We start from the raw sequence: 17,480 nt of genomic DNA on the forward strand, positions 1-17,480 counted from the left end.
AAACTTATTTTTCCAGAAAATAAATAAATAAAAATCAAAATAAAAGACTAATTTCCTAAAACAAAAAGTTGAATCAAATTAGGAAACTAAAATACTAGCTTTTTGACAAGTTGACTTTGACCAATATTTGACCAATTTGAACTCCAAATCAGCTTCAATATGCTTTTTAGGATGACAAATAAGCTGAATATGAAGTCCCACACGTTGCCCATGCTTGGAAGCAAGAGAAAAAGCCAACTTAGCAAAATACAGTAAAGCGAGCACAAAATACAGTAAAAACAGGCCAAACTTGAAGCTGTCCGTACAACCCCTTTTTGACTGCCTTTGAAGCTGGCTTGAATTGATTCCATATCCTCTTAGACATATGTATTGAATCCAGAAAGAGTTGAAACCATTTCATGCTGCTCGGTGTCCATATTTGCACCGAAATCGCTACCCGGGTCCATATCGACTTCCACCACTTGGATGCTTAGGATAGGTCTTGGCTCTTCAGATATGGACAGGCCCTTTTGAGTATGAATTATTCTCTGGAAAAAAGAAACAATATTGCCCTTAAACTTCTTAGTTTGAGCCTTAGTGATCGGCCCGGTCTTCCTCCGTATCGGGTCAGCAACCTGGTGGGTTGTCGGTTGTGCAGGTTCGGGCGGAATCACATCATTCCCTTCCTCTTGCAAAGGATTTGTCCTGAAATCTAGATCATCACCTGCAACAAAAGGAGATGAATCGGCAACATTAATCGGGCGGAATCACATCATGTGCTTAAACCTCTTAGCTTGAGCCCTAATGATCAGCCTGGTGTTTATCCATATCGGGTCAGCACCCCAGCGGATTGTTGGTTATGCGGGCTCGGGCGGATTCACATTAATTTTTTTTTTTGGCTTTTTTTAAAATTTTTTACTCAAAGAATATAAACTCAGCTGCAATAGCAAGAATTAACAACAAAATTGAAATTCCAACACCAAAATTCCAGCAAACCCATGACTTCACTCCAATCGTAACAAATTGCACAATTTTTAGATTTTTATGCAATATGCTTTCAAAACTCTCTCTTTTTTTTTTTTTGTGAATATATGAATGCAACTAATTAAGATTGAAACATCAAATAAAAATCAACACTAAACCAAATTCATAAGAAAAATGATGAAAAACAACCAACAAACTAGGAAGCAAAAATACTGTAAAATAAGGAAACCTAATTTGACTAGTAATAATTTTTTTATTTTTAATGTGCAGAACGTGTATGATGATAGAAGCAACCTTAACCTAATACTAAAATTGTAGATTCACACAACACCAAGTAGCACAAATAAGATAGATCAAACCTGAACAAAATTCGGCTCTAATACCAAATCATATAAACCTAGGTCAACTCGCGTCTAAACCTGTATTATATTAGCATGGATCTCAATTAAGTTCAAGTTCTTATGGAAACCTTAACCCCTAACCAACCTATGATTAGAAACTTTGGTATAATGAAGATGCCACAACAGGTTATGGATGTCCTATTGATAAGCCAAAACTAAAACACTCACTCTCTAATGGTGTTTTAGGTGTTCAAAGAGAACAAAGAGAATTCTATCTCAAAATTAATTTTTTAAACAGTATTGAAGGTTGAATTCTCATTGAAAAATAACCCTTAAATAGGTTAAAGTCACAAATCAATAAAAGCTGAAAATCTAAGAGAAAACTGGCCATACAATGTCAATTTCCTAATGTGGCCGAAATTCCACTCATTTCCTAATTCTAATTTTGATTGATTAATTCTTTTATTTTAAATTACAAATTAATTAATTTACAATGAAAATAATAAAATGATAACTTTTCTAAGTTGATTTGTCCAGAAATAGATAAATAGAAATCAAATAAAAGGCTAATTTCCTAAAACAAAAAGTTAAAATCAAATTAGAAAACTAGTTGACTAGTTTAAGCACTAAGCTAACTTTGACCAAAGTCCAGCTTGCAAAGACTTCAAATCAGTTCCCATATGCCATTTAGGATTCCAATAAGATTAATGATGATTCCCACACGTTGCCCTTGTCATACGAACCTAGGACGACCTGTTTCTAAACCCGTATTATATTAGCCCGGATCTAATTATGTTCAAGTTCTAATGGTCACCTTGACCTGTAACCAACCTGTGATTAGAAACCTTGTTATATAAAGAAGATACCACAAGAGGTGATGGAAGTCCTATTGATAAGTTAAACTAAAACACTCACTCTCTAATGATGTTTTAGGTGTTCAAAAGAACAAAGAGAATTCAATCTCGTAAATAATTTTTTGTATAAAATTCAAGCTTGAGTTCTCATTGAAAATGAGCCATTAAATAGGCTTTGAATGAACAAAATAAAATCCTAAAAGGATTAGGAAATTTCGGCCAACATAGAATCTAATTAGGAAATTGCCTAATTTCACATCATTTCCTAATCTAATTTGGGTTAATTAATTTCCTTTTTTTTGAAGTAGGAATTAATTAATTTACAATGAAAATAATAAAATAATAACTTTCCTAAACTTATTTGTCTAGCAAATAAATAAATAAAAATCCTAAAAAGTCAAATGCAAATTTAAAAACGAGTTGACTAGTTTTACAACTAAGCTGATTTATGTCTGATGTCCGAGCTAACATATGTCTGCCTGATGTCCGAGCTAACTTATATCTGCCTAATGTCTGAGCTAACTTATGTCTGATGTTCGAAGTCCAAAGTCCGAAGTCCGAGGTCAGATGTCCGATGTATTGGTGTCCGATATAAAATGTCCAATGTTTGGATGTCTGATGTAAAATGTCCGATGTATCAGCCTCCACCACTTGAATGGTTGAAACATGTCTTTTATCTTCAGGTATGGACAAGCCTTTTTGAGAATGAATTACTTCCTGGATAAAGACAGCAAGGTTGTCCTTAAACCTCTTAGCTTAAGCCCTAATGATCGGTCCACTCTTCATCCGTATCTGATCAGTACCCAAGCGAGTTGTCGGTTGTGCGAGCTTGGGCGGATCCGCATCATTCCCGTCCTATTGAAAAGGATTTGCCCTCAAATCAAAGTCATCACCTGTAGCAAAAGGAGACAAATCAGCAACATTGAATGTAGCACTAATATTATACTCACCTGGTAAATCATGTTTGTAAGCATTGTCATTTATCCGCTCCAAAACTTGAAAAGGTCCATCGCCTCTCAGCATCAATTTTGATTTCCGCTGCTCGGGAACCTTTCCTTCCTCAAGTGTAACCAAACCCAATCCCCAGGTTGAAAAACAACCTGTTTTCAGCCTTGGTTAGCATTCCTTGCATATTGCTCAGTTCTCCTCTCAATATTTGCCTTAGTTTTTTCATGAATCTGCTTAACAAAATCAGCTTTTTGTTTCCCATCTAGATTAGCACGTTCACTTAAAGGTAAAAGTGTTAGATCTAATGAAATCAAAGGATTAAAACCATAAACCATTTCAAAAGGAGTAAATTTAGTTGCTGAATGCAAAGACCTATTAAAAGCAAAATCAACAAGTGGCAAACAATCCTCTTAAGTTCTCAAATTTCAACTAATTAATGCTCTCAACAATGTAGACAAGTTCTATTCACTACTTCGATTTGTCCATCAGTTTGTGGATGACAAGTAGTTGGAAATAAAAGCTTAGTACATAACTTAGCCCACAAAGGTTTCCAAAAATAACTTAAGAACTTAGCATCCCTATCCGAAACAATAATCCTAGGCATTCCATGTAACCTCACAATTTCTTTGAAAAATAAATTAGCTACATTAGATGCATCATCAGTTTTATTACATGCAGTAAAATGTGCCATCTTAGAAAATCTATCTACAACAACAAAAATTGAATCCTTACCTGTGCTTGACCTAGGCAAACCAAGAATAAAATCCGTAGACAAATCTACCCAAGGATGTGAAGGAATCGGCAAAGGTTGGTACAATCCGTGAGGCTTCTATGTGGACTTATTCTTTCGGCATTTCAAGCACCTTTCACATATTTTCTCAACATTTCTCTTCATATTAGGCCAATGAAAATGTTCTTACAGCAAGGATAAAATCTTAAAAACACCAAAATGTCCCATTAAACCACCCCCATGACTTTCCCAAACTAATAACTCCCTAATGCTACAATTAGGCACACAAAGTTTATTAAATCCATGTTTCAAACAGATTCTAAATATTCTCCAAAGTCACTATCATGCTCATAAAGTTCCTTTAATTGTTCAAAACCAAGCAATCTACCATCTAAGGTAGAAAAGAGAACATACCTTTAGGATAATGCATTGGAAACCACATTTTCCTTACCTTTCTTGTAGCGGATCACATATGGAAAAGTTTCAATAAATTCAATCCACTTGGCATGCCTTCGATTGAGCTTTCCTTGGCCTTTAATGTGCTTCAAAGATTCATGATCCGTATGAATCACAAATTCTTTTGGCATGAGATAATGCTGCCTTTCCAAAGTCCTCACCAAAGCATACATCTCCTTGTCATATGTTGGGTAGTTTAGTGCAGCTCCATTTAATTTCTCACTAAAGTAGGCTATGGGCCTTCCTTCTTCCATTAATACAGCTCCAATACCTACATTCGAAGCATCACATTCAATTTCAAAAGTCTTAGAAAAATTTGGCAAAACTAATAAAGATGCATTACATAATTTTTCTTTCAACAAATTAAAAGATTTTTCTTGTACTTCCCCCCATTTAAAGCCTACATTCTTCTTTACAACTTCATTCAAAGGTGCTGCGATGGTGCTACAGTCCTTGACAAATCTTCGATAAAAACTTGCCAAACCATGAAAGCTCCTCACTTGGGCGATAGATGTTGGTGTCGGCCACTCCTTAATTACTTGAACTTTAGATTGGTCAACTTTAATTCCTGCAGCACTTGCTACAAATCCTAGGAAAACAAGCTCATCTTTACAAAAGTCACACTTTTTCATGTTAGCAAACAATCTTTCTTTCCTAAGAACATTTAAAACTTGCCTAAGGTAGTCTATGACAAGACCTGCCCCGGGAACCTTCCTAGGATCCTCCAGGTGGCCTCGCCTAGTGAAGTCCTACTGGACAATCCTTAAAGAATATCCAACGGAACCTCATCTTAAAACATGGACAACAAACATATGTGATAACAATAATACCTCAATATGTATATAAAAATAAAAAAATAAATCCACAACAGCATAAAGTCTACAACCGGCCGACTGTACTACAGACCATAACTACATGCATAAGTACCATGGTCTCTACTGAGTCCCATATCTAAAATTAGAGCATTGTAAGAGTATCAATGAAGTCTAGGAGTACAAATAAGTTATAAATAAATCCAGAAGAATACAGTAGATAAAGGAAAGATAAATACCGCTGCTATCGTGGAAGGAACAAAACGATAAGTTGTGCGCGAGGTAAACTGCTACTAGCTGCCTGGGCCTAGGGGAACGAATTTAAAACAATAAAACGTGAGATAAAGGAATCTCAGTAAGTGACATAGTATAATAGAAAAATAATAATTTATTTCTGAAAAATTTTTCTCTCAAGACCTCTCGTTCCACTCATTTGAAAGTTCTCCGTTTAAAAATCATTTCACAAAACCCAAACGTGTATCCCAATTTATTATATCACAAAACCGATGCTCAAATATAAAATGAATGATCATTGTAATATTATAAAATGTCTCAAATCAAGATATAAATATTTGAGCATAAAATATAATAAATACAATTCCACCAAATAAATATGAAAATGCAGAAATCACCACAATGTTTGTAAATCAACAATATGTTTAAATGTACATAATGTACCAAACGACGTACCAATCTGTAACCCATGGGAGACATCCATCTCACGACCCTCAATATACGAAAGGTGTCATGGAAATATCAATTAACCGTCAAGACGTACCCAACCTCACGGTCCGTGGAAATAATAAACCGTTGGATGATACTAACCTCACGGTACCGTGGTAATAATAATAAACCATCAGATAAATCCGACCTCATAGTCTATGGTAATAATAGATAACCGTTGTATGAAACCAACCTCACAGCATTGTGGTAATAATAATAATAAACCATCGGATAAACCCGATCTCATAGTCCGTGGTAATAATAGATAACCGTTGGGTGAAACCAAACTCATGGCACCATGGTAAACCCAACGCGCTATAATATAATACTGAACCAAACTCTGGTACTATACGGTACATCAATTTAAAATAACCGATACAGTATCCTACCATATCATAAATCATAATTTAATATTCATGCTCAACCGCTTGTCTAAATATTTCAAAAAAGACTTCAAATCATGATTTCTTACTAAAATAAGAAAATACCATAGTGAAATATATTCACCATAAACCGATTTTAAGCATCTAAAAATTTATAAAATATTTGAACATGCTTAAAATCATATAATTTTCAATATGCTTTCTCAAATCGATTAATTTCCAAAGTGATTTAAAACCTCAATTCAAATACCAAAATATTTAAATACCACAAGTTCATTCATGAACTCATTAGAATTGCCGAACATTTAAAATATTGACAAAAGTCATATAAAATGATAACACATATATGTAAAAGCAGATCCTCATGTATCCATAGAATGAACATTCAAATCAAATGATAGGTATAAGTAAAATACTCAAACCACATATATATATATTATACTATATAAACAAAACATTTTTAAAACTAATAACCACTCACAGTACTGTATATGCTCACGCCTACTTCTCTACAGGATCGCCTCCAGGCTCAACTCGAATGCTGTAATATAATAAAATATTTTTCAGGCTCCAAAGAACTAAACCAGGGACACTTGTATAGCCCAAATGTCTCAAAATGATTTACAGTACTACAAAATTGCATATATTGGACACCGGACAGTCCAATTATACCGCATGTCATTAGGATCCGGTACCCAAAATTGGGGATTTTCACTCAAAGCATGATATTTTCAAATCGAACCTCCTAATGGGTCCTAATAATATCCAATTTCACTAATTCAACTCCAATTTTAACTAATTTGACCAATTTTGTCCAAACACAGTCCCCAACTTATCCAACAATTAACTAATTGACCCAAAAATGGAAAAGTTATCAAATGACCTCCAAAATTCACAAACTTTATATTAACGGAAAGCCCAAGAGACAAGGAACCTACCGGTATGCTCAACTTGGTCCAAAGTTTCCTTCGGTGGCCGAAAAACACTGTTGAAGCATCGGCCGAATTTTTCGTTGTTGGATCTTTCAAACGATGAGAAATCTGGACAAAATAACAACGGAAATGAGCTCAGAGGGGTTGAAAATAGTGGAAAACATGTATGGGTTGGCTTGAAATGGCCAAGAAATGAGAAAATCTGGCGACCCACCTCGCCGGCCGCTGCGGACTTCGTCGGCCTGATCTGGGCACGTCCGGCCTCTTCTTGCCGTGAAATTCATGGCTGAGCTTGCCTTCAAGTGACCTTTCTAGTTGGCTAGCATGTTTAAGTGGTGGTTGATCGAAAATGGGCAAAACAGCGATGACCCGATTCGACGATAAACGGGTCGAAATGACCCAGTTCGGACCCATGGGTTTGAGGAGAGAACTTCTCTTGTTTTAGGAAAGAAATGGGTATTTTGGGCTTTGTTTCCTGTTTGACATGCTTACCTAGGCTTCTATAAAGCCTTGGGTTACTAACAGATAAAAACTAGGGACTGGCTTGGACACTGATTAAAAACTTATGCTTAAAATTTCTCAAAGCCATAACTTTTTATCCGTAACTCATAATTTGGCGTGCCACCAGTCTATGAACTCGTATCGACAAGATCTAAACAATGGTACCTCCATCAAACGAAAAATATTGGCTATTGAAAAAGTCAACTTGAACCCATATATTGTTCACTTGGTCAAACTTAGTCAATTTGGTCAAACTTGTTTAATCATGTATATTTTTTGGTACAGGGTGTTATAACCTACCCCCCTTAAAGAAATTTCGTCCATGAAATTCGTACCTTAGTTTTGGAAGAGGTAAGGATACTGACATCGCATTTGATCCTCTTGCTCCCAAGTCGCCTCCTCGACAAGGTGGTTTCTCCAAAGAACCTTCACCAAAGCTATAGTCTTGTTGCGAAGCCTTTTCTCTTCCCTTCCTAAAATCTGCACTCGCTACTTGATGTGATTTCGTCCGAGCCCACACAACCGACAACCCGCTGGGGTGCTGACTCGATACGGATGAAGACCAGGCCAATCACTAGGGCTCAAGTTATGAAGTTTCAGGACAATATTTCTGCTTTTATTCAGGGAATAATCATACTCAAAAGGACTTGTCCATATCCGAAGAGCCAAGACCTATCCTAACCATCCAAGTGGTGGAAGCCGATATGGACCGAGATAGCAGTTTTGGTGCAAATATGGACAACGGGCAGCATGAAATGGTTCCAACTCTTTATGTATTCAATACATATGTCTAATAGGATATGGAATCAAGTCAAGGCAGCTTCAAAGGCATTCAAAAAGGGGTTGTACGGACAGCTTCAAATTTGGCCTTTTTTTTACTGTATTTTGTGCTGGCTTTACTGTATTTTGCTAAGTTGGTTTTTTCTTCCTCTTCCAAGCATGGGCAACGTGTGGGAATTCATATTCAGCTTATTTTGCATCCTACAAAGCATATTGAAGCTGATTTGGAGCTCAATTTGGTCAAAGATTGGTCAAAGTCAACTTAGTCAACAAGCTAGTATTATAGTTTCCTAATTTGATTCTACTTTTTGTTTTAGGAAATTACCATTACTTTTTAGTTTTTATTTATTTATTTTCTGGAACAATAAGTTTAGGAAAGTTATTATTTTATTATTTTCATTGTAAATTAATTAATTCCTAATTCAAAATGAAGGAATTAATTAATCCAAATTATATTAAAAAAGAAGTGAGAATTTCGGCCATCATAGAACTCTTCATTGTGTGGCCGGTTTTTCCTAGGGTTTTTAGGGTTTATTTTGTTTCTTTCAAAGCCTATTTAAAGGATTATTTTTTAATACGAATAGAATTTTGATTTGATTAAGAAAATACTTGTGAGATTAATTATCTCTTTGTTCTTTGAGAACACCTAAAACACCATTAGAGATTTGGTTGTTTTAGCTTGACTTATCAATAGGTTTTCCATCCCCTATTGCGGCGTCTACATTATACCAAGGTTTTTAACCATAGGTTGGTTAGGGGTTGAGGTCCATTCCATTAGAACTTGAACTTAATTGAGATCTGGGCTAATATAATACGGGTTTAGGAGCATGTCGTCCTAGGTTCGTATCATTTGGTATAAGAGCAAAATTTTGTTCAGGTTTGATCTATCTTTATTTGCTTTATTTGTTTTTTGTGTTATTCTGAAATTTTAGCATTAGTTTAAGGTTGCTTCTATCATCATACACGTTCTGCATTTAAAAAAAAAAATAAAAATTCATTCCTAGTTGAATTAGGATTTCCTAGTTTTACCGTATTTTTTTTTTGGTTTCCTAGTTTGTTGGTTGTTTTTCATCATTGTTCTAGTTAATTTTGGTTTTTGTTGATTTTTCTTTGCTGTTTTAGTCTTAAATATTTGCATTCATATATTAAAAAAAAAGAAGAAAAAAAAAGAAGGGTTTGTGGCACCATATTAAAAAAAAAAAAAAAAAACTGCACTTTTGTTTATGTTGGAGGCCACGGGTTTGGTGGATTTTTGGTGTGGAATTGCAATTTTTGGTGTTTATCTTTGCTACTGCAGTTGATTTATGTTCTGTGAGTGAAAAAAAAAAAAAATAAGAAGAAGAAGAAAAAGCCGAATTGAAAAAAAGAAAAAAAAAATCGGTTTGTTGAATTTGGTGTTTGCTGGAAATTTCCTTGAACTGCTGCATTGTTGACTATTTATTACATATTTGGAGTTCCTGGAGAATTATTTTTACTGCTGGATATTTGGAATTTTGGGTGCTTAAATTATTGGATTAAAATTAGTTAAAGGATTTGATACAAAACTTGAATTACAAGAACAACAACCAACACTATTTTATATTTTTGTTCAATTTGATTCTTGTTTGAGTTTGAAATTCTTTTTCCTAAATTTTATTCTTGAATCCTTAATCTCTTACCATCTGGTCCAGTTCTTCAAAATTCCAAAGTTTTCTCATTAATTTGCTTTATTTCACCTAGAAAAGCTGAAAACTAGGTTTTCTTGAATTCTTTCGGTATTGCCTACTTTTAGCTACTGGTTTATTGATAAGTTTAATTAAAACATACTTGTAATCTAATTTTTGTTTTGTGAGTGTTTTAATTGTAACTTTGAGTTAATTTTTTGAGTGAAAAAAGGTAAGAGAGTGTGAGCTTAAAAGAGGGTAAAAGCCGAAACTAGTGTGCAAACACGAGTGTCGAGACCTTGTTTGAGTGAAACACGTGAGGGAGTGAATATTGTGAGGATTTATTTTATTTTTGCAGTATTTTACTAACATGGCAGATTATAGAATAAGAAGAGGAGATACACCACTGAGAATTAATGAAGAGGAGTCCGTAGGATTCCATGGTGGTTCCCGAGCTTCGGGGAGTGGTGAGCAAACGAACATGAGGGCCATATTGGAGCAATTACAGCGGATAAATGCCCAATTTGACCATTTAAATAAAAAGATGGACAAGTTAGGAACATCCCAAGGAGTTCCCAATATAAGGTTAGATGCTCATGGAGGTCGAGGTCAAGGAGGCCGAGGGCGACTAAGAGAGGAATTCGGGGGAAGTAACTATGGAGATGACTTGGATGAGGGGTTTGATGAAATTTTTGAACCTCAAGAAAGGCTAATCCATGGGAGACCAGCAAGGAATGAATATGATGATCTTGGCAATATCAAGGTAAACATCCCACCATTCATGGGTAAAAGTGATCTGGAAGCATATCTGGAATGGGAAGAGAGAATGGAGATGATTTTCGATTGTCATCATTATTCGGAGACCAAGAAGGTGGAGATGGCAGCAATGGAGTTTGGCCATTATGCACTCCAATGGTGGACAAATGAGCAAAGCACCTGAATGAGAGTTGGTGATGACTTGATCACTACATGGTGCCAAATGAAAGGAGCCATGAGGAAGCGATTCGTACCATCACATTATCATAGGTTGCTACATCAAAGGCTTCAATCCCTATCTCAAGGAAGTAGGTCCATGGAGGATTATTACAAGGAGATGGAGATGCTCATGATGAGGTTAAACATGAATGAGGATAGAGAAGCAACCATAGCAAGATTTCTTGGTGGTTTGAATCATGAGATAGCCAACCGACTAGAATTGCAACAGTACTTGGAGTTGGAGGAGATGTTGCATGTTGCCATTAAGCTTGAGCACCAATTCAAGAGGAGGGGAGTAGGATCATGGCTCGGAGGTGTTTCCAGCAATGGGAGATTCAATTCAAATGGCTGGAGAAACAATTCAGCTAATGAAATCAAACCAAAACCGAAAGGTGGAGAAGAAAGTACCAACCGGTCAAAAAGGGAGATTAAGAACGAATCTGTCCAAGCACTTAGAGGTGAGATAAAATCTGATCCTAAACCTCAAAAATCCAGAGAAATAATTTGTTTTAAGTGCCAAGGAAGAGGAAGCATAGCTAGCCAATGCCCAAATAGAAGAATCATGGTATTAAAGGGTGATGGTGAGCTGGAATCTGCAAGTGGAGAAAGTGAAGCTGAAACCGAGCAAGAGGAGGATTGCAATGATGATGAAGCTGAACCTGTAGATACATCTAATGCCGAGTTAAGCTTGGTTTCAAGGAGAGTTCTTACTGTCTACAAAGATGAAAAGCAGATACAAAGAGAAAACATCTTCCACACTCGCTGCGAGATACAATGTAAAATTTGTAGCATGATTATAGATAGTGGGAGTTGTACCAACGTGATAAGTAATCTTGTAGTTGATAAATTAGGCTTAATAACTATTAAACATCCAGAACCTTATAGATTACAGTGGCTTAATGATAGTGGTGAAATAAAAGTGAATAAACAAGCCAATGTAAAATTTAGTATAGATAAATATGTGGATGTTGTATTGTGTGATGTTGTATTTATGCAGGCTACTCATATTTTATTAGGTAGACCATGGAAATTTGATAAAGATGCTACTCATTATGGTAGAGAGAAATGTATTGTGTTTAGATTTAAAGGTAAAAAGGTCAAGCTGGAGGCATTAACTATTAAAGAGGTGTACAAAGATCAAATTCAAATACAACAAAGGAGGATGGCCGAACAACTTAAGGAAAGGACTAGTATGGCCCCCACGGCAACAACACCCATCCAAGGAGTCCAAGCCATGCAAGACCAGCCAGGTAAGTGTTCTAAAACCCAAATTGAGGGGAGAAACCAAGAGAAGGCCAAAATTGGAGTAAAAAAAAGAGAGAAACCCGAGAGCTATAGCAAGAAACTCATGAGTGAGGAAAAGTTTGTTGTGGCTGAGAGAGAGAAAGGAAAAGAAAGAAAAAAGAGGAAAAATAGAAATTTTTATCTTAGCTTTGGTGATGATAATAAAGTAATTATGAATAAGAAATCATTTCTGGTCATGAAAATTACAGATATTTATTTAAAGATGTTTTTGTTGCATAGAACTTTATCTGTATTGTTGAGAGCTTTACTTAGTGGAAATTTGAAAATTTGGGAAAGATTATTTGCTAATATTAAAAAGTTTGATGAACTTGTATTTATAGTATTTTTTATGATAGTATTTGACTCAGGAGATTGGTTTTGGTTTCAACCAAGGAAGGAGAGTAGTCCTGAACAAAGAAAGTCCAAGCTTATACCGCGAGGAGATGGATCTTTTCAAGTTTTGGAAGGGATCAATGAAAACACCTACACGCTTGATTTACCGGGTGAGTATAATGTGAGTGCTACATCCAAAGATGCTGATTTGTTTCCTTTTGCTGCAGGTGATGAACTAGATTTGAGGACAAATCCTTTTCAAGAGGAGGGGAATGATGCGATTCTACCCGAGCCCGCACAACCGACAACCCGCTAGGGTGCTGACTCGATATGGATTAAGACCAGGCCAATCACTAGGGCTCAAGTTATGAAGTTTAAGGACAATATTGCTGCTTTTATCCAGGGAATAATGCATACTCAAAAGGTCTTGTCCATATCCGAAGAGCCAAGACCTATCCTAACCATCCAAGTGGTGGAAGCTGATACGGATCGGGGTAGCAGTTTTGGTGCAAATATGGACAACGGGCAGCATGAAATGGTTCCAAATATTTATGGATTCAATACATATGTCTAATAGGATATGGAATCAAGTCAAGGCAGCTTCAAATGCATTCAAAAAAGGGGTTGTACGGACAGCTTCAAATTTGGCCTGTTTTTTACTGTATTTTGTGCTGACTTTACTGTACTTTGCTGAGTTGGCTTTTTCTTCCTCTTCCAAGCATGGGCAACGTGTGGGAATTCATATTCAGCTTATTTTGCATCCTAAAAAGCATATTGAAGCTGATTTGGAGCTCAATGTGGTCAAAGATTGGTCAAAGTTAACTTAGTCAACAAGCTAGTATTATAGTTTTCTAATTTGATTCTACTTTTTGTTTTAGGAAATTACCATTACTTTTTAGTTTTTATTTATTTATTTTCTGGAACAATAAGTTTAGGAAAGTTATTCTTTTATTACTTTCATTGTAAATTAATTAATTCCTAATTCAAAATAAAGGAATTAATTAATCCAAATTAGATTAGGAAAGGAGTGAGAATTTCGGTCATCATAGAACTATTCATTGTGTGGCCGGCTTTTCCAAGGGTTTTTAGGGTTTATTTTGTTTCATTCAAAGCCTATTTAAAGGATTATTTTTCAATAAGAATAGAACTTTGATTTGATTAAGAAAATACTTGTGAGATTAATTATCTCTTTGTTCTTTAAGAACACCTAAAACACCATTAGAGATTTGGTTGTTTTAGCTTGACTTATCAATAGGTTTTCCATCCCCTATTGCGGCATCTACATTATACAAAGGTTTCTAACCATAGGTTGGTTAGGGGTTGAGGTCCATTCCATTAGAACTTGAACTTAATTGAGATCCGGGCTAATATAATACGGGTTTAGGAGCATGTCGTCCTAGGTTCGTATCACTGCTCCTCATAAGACAAGTCATCCCTAAATTCAATCTCCGGTGTCTCCAACACATGTGATGGGTCTGAGATGTACTTGCGGAGCATGGGGATGTGAAAAACATCATGGACTCGAGAAAGCTCCTCCGGTAAGTCAATCCTGTAAGCCACTGGACCTATCCTTTCTACTATCTCATATGGTCCAATGTAGCGAGGACTTAACTTCCCTCATTTTCTAAAACGTACTACACCTTTCCAAGGAGGGAGCCTTAAGAATACTCGATCGCTAACCTCAAACTTAAGATCCTTCTTATGCACATCCGCATAGATCGTTTGCCTGTCTTGTGCTGCTTTCAACTTGGCCCGTATAATATGACCTTGTCCACTATCGCCTTTACAATCTCAGGGCATAGAAGTTTCATTTCACCCATCTCATTCCAACATAATGGAGTCCAACATTGTCTCCCATACAACGCCTCATAAGGTGACATCTCAATGCTCGAGTGATAGCTATTGTTGTAGGTGAACTCTGCTAAAGGTATATACTCATTCCAATTCCCCTTGAACTGTAGCACACATGACCTTAACATGTCCTCTAAGGTCTGAATAGTCCTCTCAGATTGTCCATCGGTCTAAGGGTGAAAAGCGGTACTCAAATTTAACTTGACACCAAGTTCATTCATTAATCTTCACCAAAATCTCGAAGTGAACTGTGGATCTCTATCAGATATAATCGATATTGGCACTCCATGCAAGCTCACTATATGATTCATAAAGAGTTCCACTAACTTCTAAGGAGAAAACTTCTCATGAATGGGTAGGAAATGTGCAGACTTAGTGAGTCGATCCACGATCACCCAAATACCGTCATGCCTCTGAACTATGGGGGGAAGCTTGAATACAAAATCCATCGTGATGCGCTCTCATTTCCATTCTAGAATGGGTAAGGGCTGTAGAGTCCAAAAGGCCTTTGTCTCTCTACTTTCATTTATTGGAAAATGAATCACTTGGATACATAATCAGCAACTTCTCTTTTCATCCCTACCCACCAATAACGCTTTTTCAAGGTATGGTACATCTTGATGCTACTTGGGTGCATGGCATACGCAGAACTATGCGCTTCATCCAATACTTGCCTTTTCAACTCTTCATTTGCGGGAACACAAAGCCTATAACCAATCACCAATGCTCTATTGCCTTTGATAGTGAAATATGACTTCCCCCTTGTTTAACTTTCCTTCTTATGCTCATTAAGTAAGGGACTTCAAATTGGACCTTAAAAACACAATCCATAAGTATTGGTCGTACTCAAAAGTTAGTAAAAAGTCCTCATGAAGTATGCATGCACAGATTAACTCCTTTACCTTAAGTCCTCATCAATCATAATCCTTGAGCAATCTTATCCATCTCCTTTGCCTTAAGTTCAACTCCTTCTGGGTAAACAAATACTTAAGGCTCTTATGATCAGTAAGGGTCCAACAAGCAACTCTATACAAGTAGTGCCTCCAAGCTTTCAATATACAGATCACTGCAGCAAGCTCTAACTCATGAGTCGGATAATTCAGCTCGTGCTTCTTCAACTGTCTAGAAGCATAAGTAACAACTCATAACTTTCTAAAAGAAAATCCATCCATTAATGCAAAAAGAAGGCTTAGAACTTAAATCTAATTTCCTCAAACCAAATACTAGTGTCACAAAGTTAAAATGTAAATTATTCTCTTTGCCTCCGATTACACTCCTAGTACTTGCAATTATAAGATCCATGTTCCTCATCGATTATCCAATTTCCTTAACCTCTACAAACATCTTTCTTTTAACCAAAGTCATCAAAGTCATAAAACAAAGTTCCTTATATTTATTCCAATGGAGAGCTTTAGATTGCTTATAAAGCCTAAAAGAAATCCTCAAGATTGTCAACACCACGAAATATGAAGCCAAAAGATCAAGTCCGAGTCCTTTCATCATCTCAAATATCATTATTGAAGATACCTCAAATTCTTCCAATTTCAAACAAACTCCAAGAATACATAACTCGAGCAATAAAGAAATTTAAATCTTAATTCTAATATCACAATCAAATACTATAAACTAGTTACTAGATTTTCAAACCATAAGAAAACATTCATTACTTGCTTATATTCTAGTTATGCCCCAAAAATCATAATCCTTAGGAGATTAAGTTATCATCAAGAATATCAACCACCTTAGATCCATAAAACATCATCGATATAAAACCTTTAATCTTCAAGAAAACAAAATATCAAAACCAAGATCTAAAATCATCATCCAAAAGTAGATGCTACAACACCAACTTATGAAATTCACCGCTTAATTCTCAACAAAGTGTCTTACACAAGATCACCAAAATGCATAAACAAACTTCATCTATACTAGATTCTAATATTAAGAACCTTAATTTCCATGCAACAAAGATAACTACTCTTAAACATCTGACGAGGTTAAGAGAATCCTCCTATGTATGTGGAACTTTTCAGGTAACACCCTCAATGAACATGAGTCATCTCGAGTAGTGTAACATATTCACGTAAAACAAAAGAGCGTGTGGTCCTTGAGCCAATAAAATATGTCCGTCACTACCAAGCATAGATAATGTATCTGTCACAACATCAGAGTGATCCTCCTAATTGATCGTAGCATATACCTTATCTCTGGTAAGTTGTCAACCCTTCTGACCTCTACCTTTGGCTGTGTACAAAGACCGTTGTCCAGTGTTGGTAGAATCTCTTAAAATCTGGCCTGTTTATGTATCATGTACTTTGTACCCATAAATCAGTTGAAATTGTGCACCCGATCGTAAAGCTCTAGCATGACCATATTCTCGATAAGGTTAATCATTTTTAAAGTGCTCCGACTGCTTGTAATGAAAGCATGATCCATCCCACTGGCACTACCCATCATTCCAATTTTGGCCTTCTCTTGGTTTTTCCACTCAAGTTGGGTTTTAGAACACTTACCTAGTTGGTCTTGCACAGCTTGGACTCCTTAGATGGGTGTTGTTGCCGTGGGGGCCATACTATTCCTTTCCTTGAGTTGTTCGGCCATCCTTCTTTGTTGTATTTGAATTTGATCTTTGTACACCTCTTTAGAAGTTAATGCCTCCAGCTTGACCTTTTTACCTTTAAATCTAAAAACAATACTATTCTCTCTACCATAATGAATAGCATATCTATCAAATTGCCAAGGCCTACCAATTAAAATATGTCCCGCATGCATAGGCACAACATCACACAAAACCACATCCGCATATTTATCAATACTGAATTTTACATTGGCTTGTTTATTTACTTTCATCTCACCACTATCATTTAGCCATTGAAATCTATATGGTTCTGGATGTCTAATAGTTGTTAACCCTAATTTATCAACCACAATGTTACTAATTACATTACGACAACTTCCACTATCAACAATC

This window comes from Ziziphus jujuba, chromosome 12 (assembly GCF_031755915.1).
Source record: "Ziziphus jujuba cultivar Dongzao chromosome 12, ASM3175591v1".
Classification (NCBI taxonomy): Eukaryota; Viridiplantae; Streptophyta; class Magnoliopsida; order Rosales; family Rhamnaceae; genus Ziziphus; species Ziziphus jujuba.